This window comes from Triticum aestivum, chromosome 6B (assembly GCF_018294505.1).
Source record: "Triticum aestivum cultivar Chinese Spring chromosome 6B, IWGSC CS RefSeq v2.1, whole genome shotgun sequence".
NCBI classification, from domain to species: domain Eukaryota; kingdom Viridiplantae; phylum Streptophyta; class Magnoliopsida; order Poales; family Poaceae; genus Triticum; species Triticum aestivum.
The window spans coordinates 585,493,636-585,503,623 of record NC_057810.1 but is presented as its reverse complement, the minus strand read 5'-3'; the positions used below and the strand labels follow the sequence as shown (position 1 = coordinate 585,503,623).

Sequence of the window (9,988 nt, the reverse complement as noted above, 5' to 3'; positions counted from 1 at the left end):
AAGGATAAGACAAAACGATTCCGCGAAGATGACCAAGGAGTTATCTGGTTTGGAGACAGAGTTTGTGTACAATGGTACCGAGAATTGAACAGGATGATTTTGCTGGAAGCACATGAACCACCATTTCCATCAGCCTAGGCAACACCAATGTATACATGGATTTGAAGGAAGGTTTGGTGGACCTCGATCATTTTTGACTGGAGGGTTCCTTTTCCATTTTAGGTATGTTTTTAGGACGAATATGGATTATGTCGTGCTCAAGAAGGCAAGATAGCGACGACTCTCTGAAGATGGAATAAGGTCATCCCTGTTTAGCCCCCATCCTAAAGGTGTGCCTAGCACCGTCGAAGGGCACGTGAAGGTGTGTATACGACGGATCTCGTGGGATTAGATTAGTGTTGGTCTTTGGTGGATCTCCGTGGATCCCTTTTTGTTTATGAGTCTACAAGTTGGATCATTTTTATCAATGTTTCTCTTCATCGGCGGCTGTTGTTGTTTTGATGCGCTGATCCTGTGGGGCTTAGCATGACGACTTCTTGACTTTCTACTACAAGAATTTTTGTCCGGCTTTAATGAGGGAGGGGCAATGATCGCGGCGCACCTTCAGTTCACTCCAGTGCTTGTAGTCGTCATTAGGGTGTCTACAAACCTGGTTGTAAATTTTTATTGTTTCTTGTGTTCCTTGTACTGCCAGGACAGATGTTGTATATATAAAAATCATGCAAAATAAAATAAATAAATAAAACATTGTACTAGTCAATTAGAAAATCAGCCAACTACTATGAAAATGTTCGTCCTATGAGAAACACTATACCACCTTCTCTATTTTCCTATATGATTCCTTTTTATGCTTTTTAGTTATTTTGTAGCCTCAAATGGTTAATCCGGTGTTGACATTTGCAATTAGTGGGGGATCTGATGGGGGACGCTTTGGGTGGGTCTTGCAGCTGAGGTAGATCGGTTTAGTTAAAAAATATCTCAATCTAGGTCCGCACGGTGCTTCACCCAGTCTTTCTCGAAGTAACCTCCATTTTTTTTAACACAGTACAGACGTAAGCACTTATATAAACGCGCATACACCCACCCTTATGAACGCACACACGCACAGCGTACCCCTATGAGCACCTCCGAGAGACTGAGCCGGCATATCATCTTAAGATTTTACGAGGTCACCGTAGGCGCCTCCCACTGAAAGCGTATCACCGAAAATCCGGAAATAAATCTTTGTACGTTCCTTTCCAGAGCGACCTCAGCAATTTTCTCCTATTTAATAATGGGAAAATAGAAGTGGCGAAACAATAGCGCATCACATGTTCCCTCTCCCACCGCTTCTCCATTGCTCATGGCAGGTGCCTTCGCACCCTTTCCCGTGCTGCCATCAGGACATGTCACACCCCCCCCCCCCCCCCCCCCCGCCTCTCTTCCCTCCATGCAGTCGACACGGTGGATCACACTGAAGCCACAACAGAGGAAGAGCTCGCACCCATGCAGGCCATTGATGTGCCACATCCCTTGTCATATTGGATTACCTCCTGTGTGCCAAGCCGTCTCGTGTCGCCGAGTCTTGACATCGTGCCACCTGAACCCTCCTCCCTGGGTCATCGTTGTGGGGAGTTGTTGCCTCGCTACAACTCCATGTCCCTCTGCCTCCAAATAACTGTTGCAGGACCATGACAATGGATGAATAGAGGGGAAAAAATCATGTAAAACAAATACATAAAAACACTATACTTGTAGGTTAGAAGTCGGCCAACCATTCTGAAAATGTCGTCCTATGAGAAAATCTATACGACCTTCTCTATTTTCTGATATGATTCATTTTTTGTGTATTTTTTTATTTTTTTGCAGTCTTTATTTTCCGATATGATTCATTTTTGTGTATTTTTTTTAGTTTTTTTGCAGTCTTTAAATGGTTAATCAGGTGTTGATATGTACAAATAGTAGGGGAGGTGGGGACGCTTTTGATGCATCTTGCAACTGAGGTGGGCCGGTTTGTCAAAAATATCTCGATCTGGGTCTGCTTGCCGCTTCACGCGCTCTTTTCCGAAGGGACCTTCCTTTCCATAGCAACATCTACTGCTTTCTCCGTTTTACTCCCTCCGTCCAGAAATATTTGTCATCAAAATGGATAAAAGAGAACGTATTTAGATGTATTTTAGTTTTAGATATATCTCTTTTTATCCATTTTGATGACAAGTATTTTCGGACGGAGGGAGTATGTCTCAAGCGCATCTTGCATAATTAATAATGGGCAAACAATGTGCAGTGGCTAAGAGCATCTCTAGTGGTTGGCCCTCCAGGAGGCGCTAAAAATCGCCCCCGGGGACGCACCGGCGCTAAACCGCGCGCTGGGGGCGTGATGTCCCCCAGTCGCGGCGCCCACTTTTTTTGAAAATTTAAATTACGGCACAAACACGACGCAAATTCAACCAAACTTCGCCGAGCTCGTTCATATTTAAAAATATTTTACAAAAAAAAAGCTACTAGGCTGCTCCTCGCCGCCCGCCGCCCTTGCAGTTCTACATGCCGAGGAGGCTGTAGAACCGCGTGTAGTTGCCGTCGCCGCCGTCGTCGTCGTCGTCGTCGTCGTCGCCTCCCCGCGACCGCCGTCCATGCTGCAACCCTCCCCCGGTTGGCGCGGCGGGTTGGACGGTTCGGGGGCGTCCTCGTCGTCGTCGCTGTCGAGGATCACGACACCGTGCTCGTCCTCGCGCCCACGATCGCGGGCGGCTATCTCCTCCAGGGCCCGGCGCTGCCGGACCATCTCGTCGCGGAGGTACTCGTCCCGCGTCCACTGTAGGGCCTCCTCTTCAGAGAAGCCGCGCCGGGCTATCTCCTCGTACTCCGCGAAGAGGCCGGGCTCCGGCTTGGGCGCGACGAGGACGAGGCGGCCAGAGGTGGGGGGGGGGGTGGGAGTCGCCGATGCGGATGCCGGAGCTGGCTTGACGGGGCGAAGGCAGGGAGAGCCGAACGAGCGGCCGGACGTGAAGGAGGATGCCCCGGGCTCCATGCACCTCGGCGTCCACGAGCTCCCACGTCGGACTGAGAAGGACGGGGGAGCGGGGTACTCGAGCCTCGGCGTGTTGCCGCCCTCGATGTACTCGAGGACGGCCTCCAGCGTGCGGCCGGACACGCCCCACCATCGGCGCCGCCCCTCGGAGTTGAGCCTTCCGGAGGGCACGACGCCGTTGGTGGCCTCGAGCTGTTCGGCGTGGCGGCGGCGGAAGTATGGCTCCCAGAGCGGGTTGTCGGGGACGTACCGTGGTCCTTCCCTCGCTGCCCGTGGCAGGGAGGCGCGGATACGCGCGATCTCCGCACGTCGCGCCGCTCCGGTGGGCAGTGGTGGCACCGGGACCCCGTCGGCGCTGATTCTCCATGCCCCGGACACCCGCATGTCCGGCGGGACTGGGTACTCGGCCTCGAAGAGGAGCCGAGCTTCGTCCTCCTGAAGGTGGTGGCGGCCGAAGCCGTTCGTCGCCGCGCCGTCGCCTGGGAAGCGCTCGGCCATGCTAACTGGAGACGGCGACATGAGAGGGAAGAAGGGGGAGAAATGGCGCGTCGGCGGTGGAGACTCTGTGCGTGTCACCGGCGCGCCGGGGGTCGACTTATATAGGCCGAGGTGCCACGTGTACGCGTGGCCGCCGCGTGTACGCATGGCGGGCGAGGGGACGCGCGTCGTCCGGTCTTCACTGCGCCGCCCATGAGGCATCAATAAAGGCTGACCGGCGCGGCAGCACGCGGCAGCTTTGGCATTGATTCGCCGCGGGAAACGAGGCGATGAGGACGAAGAAGCGGCGAGAAGAGAGACGAGTTGCTGGCAAGGAGGGCTCGCGGCTCTTTCGCGCCAAAAACGATTCGCACGGCGCCCCCGAGCGCGCTGGGTTCGGGTTGGGTCCGCCGACCCCAATTTCGGCCCGAGCCGGCGAAAAATAGGCCCTTGGAGGCGCGACTGGGCCGATTTTTTTGCGCTGGCGGCCGAAAAATCGCTTGGGGGACCTTGTTGGGGACGCGGCTGGAGATACTCTAAAATGACAACACATCACATGTTCGCTCTTCCTCCGCGTTGTAGCCCCTCTGCTAGAATTAAAGTATGAAGGTTACTTCTGTAAATTCTTGCCGAAGTGATATTTCGTGGTCCTGCTGATTCATTATTAGCTTACTACTCCCTTTGTTTCAAAATAATTGAAGTTATAAGATTCTCCTAAATCAAACTTGATGAAGTTTGACCAAGTCTATGAAAACATATGAACATCTTAATTTACTTGATTAGATTAATTATGAAATATGTTTTCATATTATATATATTTGATATCAACAATCTCTATGGATTTTTCTATATGTAGTTGGTAAAACTTTAAAAGTTTGACTTAGGAAAATCATATAACTTTAACTATTTTGAAAAAGAGAGAGTACGATTTTGGTTATGGTTGGAAGATTGAACTGTAAGTAGTACACAAAGAAGTGAAATTAGAGTGGAATCATTCAGTTCTTGTTGACGCTGGTGTAGTAGCATTAATATGGATTGAACCCATCTTGCAAAAAGGCTGCAAAGCCTTATAGGCAAATGAATGTAATTCAGGTGGGGGAGTCCCCCCCCCCCCCCCCCCCCTTCCTGCGTTGAATTTTTTTTTTAAAAAAAAGAGCAAGTCGAGTCCTATATCTTTGATGGTAAGATTAAATTATGAAATATGACATGCTACACATCCCATATGGTTAACTAGAGGCTATCGTGTGGTTCGCGTTCTTCACTTGTTGAATTAACTATTTTCTCTAACAAGTTATTACGGCCGGTTATTTTGTTCTGCACAAGCCACTGTACAAGCAAATTAAACTCTTCGTGCGTTGGCTTGGGTTTATCATGTTGGGCTACTTTAGAAAATGATGAGGAAAATAAAGTGATTAGGTGGTGGTGGTTGTGGGAGCCTCTTGGAAGCTCTTATTTCATGTTGAAATCATGGATTGTTGTTATAATGCTCACATGGGCCGCCCCATGGATGTCTCGTTCGCTCAGCTCAGCTCCCTGCTCTATTCGCTCGCTTTTTTTGCGTGCTCCACTCCTAGCTTAAGAAAAATCTACTATAGTTTTTATTTGAAGAAGCTCACTAAATTAAAGCAAGTTCACATTTAAAAAATACCTTGGATTTTAAAAACACTACAAAATAAAAAGAATGAGTTTTTAAAATATATTTGTGAATTTTAAAAATATTCATGTATTTAAAAAAATATTCACAATGTGAAAAGGGTTTGTAAATTTGTAATGTTCAAGGACTTAAAAAAATGCTTGTGAATGTAAAAAATGTTCATGAAATTGGAGAAATATTGATAAGCTTATTAAATGTCCACGACTTTTGATAAGTATTCATGAATTAGTATGCGAAAAATAAAATATGGAAAATGGAAAACAACCAGGGATAAAACCAAAATAGTAACTTTTAAAACCGCTGAAAAATACAGAAAAGAAAGAAAAAACAAAATACCATGCAATACCTTCTAATAACCGAAAAAGACAGTTGGCCCACCGACACACACCCTTGCAGATGGCCCGATAGCATCCCCATAGCCCCCGATGCACCAGGAGGATCCAAATCTAGAGATAAGATTGAGACAACCCTTTGTTCTTGTGAAAGAAAAACCATTGTACATCACTTTTTTTTGCAATCTCTAAATTTGCATGGTAGAATAAAGATAAGGTTGTCTTATCGAGTAGGGGTGGAACTGACAGTGGATAATCCGAAATGTTCAATATTCGTACTCGAGAAAATGCATATTCGTATCCGAAACATCCACATCCGAACTAAAATGGAAATGGTATCCGTATCTGGATTTATTTTTAGAAAAATATGATATGAGATTTTGACACTAATATGGATATGAAAGTGGGTATATCCGTATCCGAATAAGATTATGGGATGTAATTTTCAAAATTCTACCACCAATATGCTAATTATCCAACATACAAAAGCCAAATAAGTGGTCAAATTTTACTCTTTGTATGATTAAACTTAGAAATTATTATGCAACATAGTAGTATTTATTTATAAACTATTTGTCATTGACTTATTGTATGTCGCAAGTAGATTATTTCATGTCACATAGCTATCGACTAATTTTCTTAAGCAATATGTCCCTATTATTTGTATCCATTCCGAATGGAGTAAACATCCGATATGTATCCGTATTTTAGTAACACCTGATCCACATTCTTATCCGATAACATTCATATTCGCATCGTACTCGTTTCGGAAATATGAAAATGGAAGTGGTAAGAGCAATATCCGATCGGCCGATCCATTTCCACCCCTATTATCGACCCATGTACATGCCCAAAGGACTCTTAGTATTAGGTGCGATCCCATGAAAAATCCTAAGAGTTGAAGTGGAGAGGCCATCTCAATCCTTTAATTTTCTTATTTCTTTGTTTTGAAAATCCACCGAATGAGCCCTTAAACTGTCGATGTATATGCAGGCCCCACATATGAGGCCTGCACTGTTGTCTTTCCATGGATAGTCAACACTTCTTATCTTCACGGTGCACTAGTTACGTGCAAACATTTGTAGTTTTACACCATAGACCATAGTACCATACAAAGCTCTTGCTCACTTGGCCGCCAGCGCGCTAGCTTCAATTAAACCATGTCGTCGTTATCTTCATCGTCCGCCTCAGCCTCGGCGCTGCCGCCTCACGTGGTTGAGGACTGCCTCGGCGTCGTGCAGCTCCTCAGCGATGGCACGGTGATGCGTCCCACGCGAAGCTTCCTTTCTGATCCGCCAGTGCATGATGTCCGCCGCGACCTGTCCGTCCAGTGAAAGGACCTTGTCTACGACGAGGCCCACCGCCTCCGTCTCCGCATGTACAGGCCGACGACATCCATCGGCCTTACCGGCGGAGGCGAGAAGAAGCTTCCGGTGCTTGTCTACTTCCACGGCGGCGGCTTCTGCATCGCCAGTTTCGAGCACCCCAGCTTCCATGCCGTGGCCCTTTGGATCGCCCACGACCTCCCGGCCATCGTGCTCTCCGCGGACTACCGCCTCACCCCCGAGCAACACTACTAGGAAAAGGCCTGCTAGTGGCGCACCTGTTTTGCCTACTAACAAGTGCGCCATTAGTATGCCTTCCAGGGGCCATATTTACTCATATGCTCTGGCTTACTAATGACGCACTTGTAGATGATGCGCCATTACTAACAAAATTTTTTCAATTTTTTTCAGAACTTTTTTTCAAAAAAAAATCAATTTTTTTTGTTTTTTCTTAATCTCAGGTCACTATGGCTTTATCTCGAGTCAATATGCTTAATCTCAAGTCAAGTCACACTCCGTGGTCAAACTTCCCAAAAGGTCACCCATCCTTACCGGCGGAGGCGAGAAGAAGCTTCCGGTGCTTGTCTACTTCCACGGCGGCGGCTTCTGCATCGCCAGTTTCGAGCACCCCAGCTTCCATGCCGTGGCCCTTTGGATCGCCCACGACCTCCCGGCCATCGTGCTCTCCGCGGACTACCGCCTCACCCCCGAGCAACACTACTAGGAAAAGGCCTGCTAGTGGCGCACCTGTTTTGCCTACTAACAAGTGCGCCATTAGTATCTGCTATACTAATGGCGCACACGGTGCGCCATTAGTATGCCTTCCAGGGGCCATATTTACTCATATGCTCTGGCTTACTAATGACGCACTTGTAGATGATGCGCCATTACTAACAAATTTTTTTCAATTTTTTTCAGAACTTTTTTTCAAAAAAAAAAAATCAATTTCTTTTTGTTTTTTCTTAATCTCAGGGCACTATGGCTTTATCTCGAGTCAATATGCTTAATCTCAAGTCAAGTCACACTCCGTGGTCAAACTTCCCAAAAGGTCACCCATCCTCACGCTACTCCAGCCCAAGCACGCTTAACTTTAGAGTTCTATCCAACCCAAGCACCAGCTCACTTAACACACACTTGTTGATATATCGAGCATATCAATCCTATTAAACCTTGTTGATGTCTAGGACTTTGTTCATGTTCATGCGTGTGGTGAAATTTTGAAAAAATATTTCAAACTTCCGTTCATATTACGTATCATATTTTGAAAAAAATTCCCCCAAAAAACCGAAACTATTTTTTTCTGTTACTAGTGGCGCACCTAGCAAACGGTGCGCCATTAGTAAGTTTGAATTTTTTTGAATTTTTTTGCCTCTAGACCTTGAAAGCCCCATAACTTTTTTTTCTGTTAGGTTTTTGAGGATTTTGAAAAATGTTTAATGGGGTTCCCCAATTAAATTCGGATGTAACTTTTTGAGTAGATGATTTTTCATATAAAAAACTTTTTAATCCGAGTTCGTATGCAAAAGTTATGCCCATTTTACAAATTCCAGAGAGATTTTGCAAATAAAGTCGAAATTCATATTTGTAAATTTTCCCAACAACTAGACCACATATCACATGAAAAACTTATTTCCTTTTATTTTTTGACATTTCCATCATTTTCTTTTATTTTTTTTAAACTAAAAAGGCGGTCCAAGGGGGGGAGGGTGCATTCGGTGGAATTTTTGGTCAAAGTTAGTAATGGCGCACCACACACACGGTGCGCCATTACTAACTTTGAAAAAAATAAAAAAATAGTTAGTAGTGGCGCACCGAAGGTGTGGTGCGCCATTACTAGTTAAACTAGCAATGGCGCACTATCCCCTGGTGCGCCGTTACTAGTTTTGAAAAAAATTGTTAGTAGTGGCGCACCATGTATGTGGTGCGTCATTAGTATTTGGATTTTAATGTCGTATCTATATATGGTGCACCACTACTATATATAGCAGTGGTGCACCACACATGTGATGCACCATTAGTGTCCATTTCATCTGTAGCTGTTTTCCTAGTAGTGCAGCGCCTCCCCGCGGCCCACCATGACGGGGAGACCGTCCTCTCGTGGTTACACCGCCACACTGTGTCCGGCTCCGTTGCCGACGCGTGGCTCGCCGAGTCAGCTGACTTCGACCGAGTGTTCGTCTGGGGCGACTCGTCCGGTGGCAACATCTCTCACCACATCACCGTCCGGTACGGCTCCGGCAGCCTCGATATAAACCCGGTGCGTATCGCCGGGTGTGTCCTGCTCAGTCCATACTTCGGCGGGGAGGAGAGGATGGCGTCGGAGGCGTGTTCGCCTGCCGACGTGCTCATGAGCCTTGCGCTGTTCGACCAGATGTGGCGGCTAGCGCTGCCGGTGGGGGCGACGAGAGACCACCCGGCGGCGAACCCGTTTGGCCCCGAGAGCGCGTCGCTCGATGACGTCGCGTTCCCACCGGTGCTCGTCCTAAACGCCGAGCATGACCTGCTGCGTGACCGGACCGCGGACTACGTCGCGAGGCTGAAGGCCATGGGGAAACCCGTGGAGCTGGTGGAGTTCGATGGGCAGGAGCACGCGTTCTTCGTCTACGAGCCATGGGGCGCTGCGGCGGACGAGCTGATCCGAGTGGTGCGGAGGTTCGTGCACGGCGGCGCGCCGGACACGGCGGCTGCCTTGTCTGGAAGTCCGGAATTACTCCCTCCCTAAAAAATATGGAGTATATAAGAGTGTTTAGTGTTAATACTACTACTTTTTTGCAGACATCTTTAGTGTACAACTTATTAGAGCCTAACGCGTGCTTTGCCCCTCAATTTTTCAATCGTGGGAATACCTTTGTTTTCACTCTAGCATGTTATTATGGTCGTTTGTTTCATTATGGTTTTATCAGCATTGGCTTGAACTATAATTATGTTCTGATCTATATCATGTGGGATGTTGTTAAAGATGATATTTGTTCCGAGAAGAGAGTGAAATTATTCCACATGTGGTTGTAGTGCCGTTACACGTTTCGACCTCAGTGGCAGCTAGTGTTGATTGTGTGAGCCCCTTGGAAGGGAAAGTCCCCAACTACTCAGGAGCTCAGCATGAACAGTAAATTTGAGAAAATAAAACATTCTAAAATTCTGATTTTTGGTAAACTTTAACAAATGTTTTAAGAGCCTGCAATTTTTCACT

The 9,988-nt window shown here is 46.9% G+C and overlaps 1 pseudogene; it reads left to right on the top strand.

Annotated features, from left to right (window-relative positions):
* Positions 1-6,611: 6,611 nt before the first annotated feature.
* On the top strand, positions 6,612-9,520 carry LOC123139426 (probable carboxylesterase 15; annotated as a pseudogene).
* Positions 9,521-9,988: the final 468 nt, after the last annotated feature.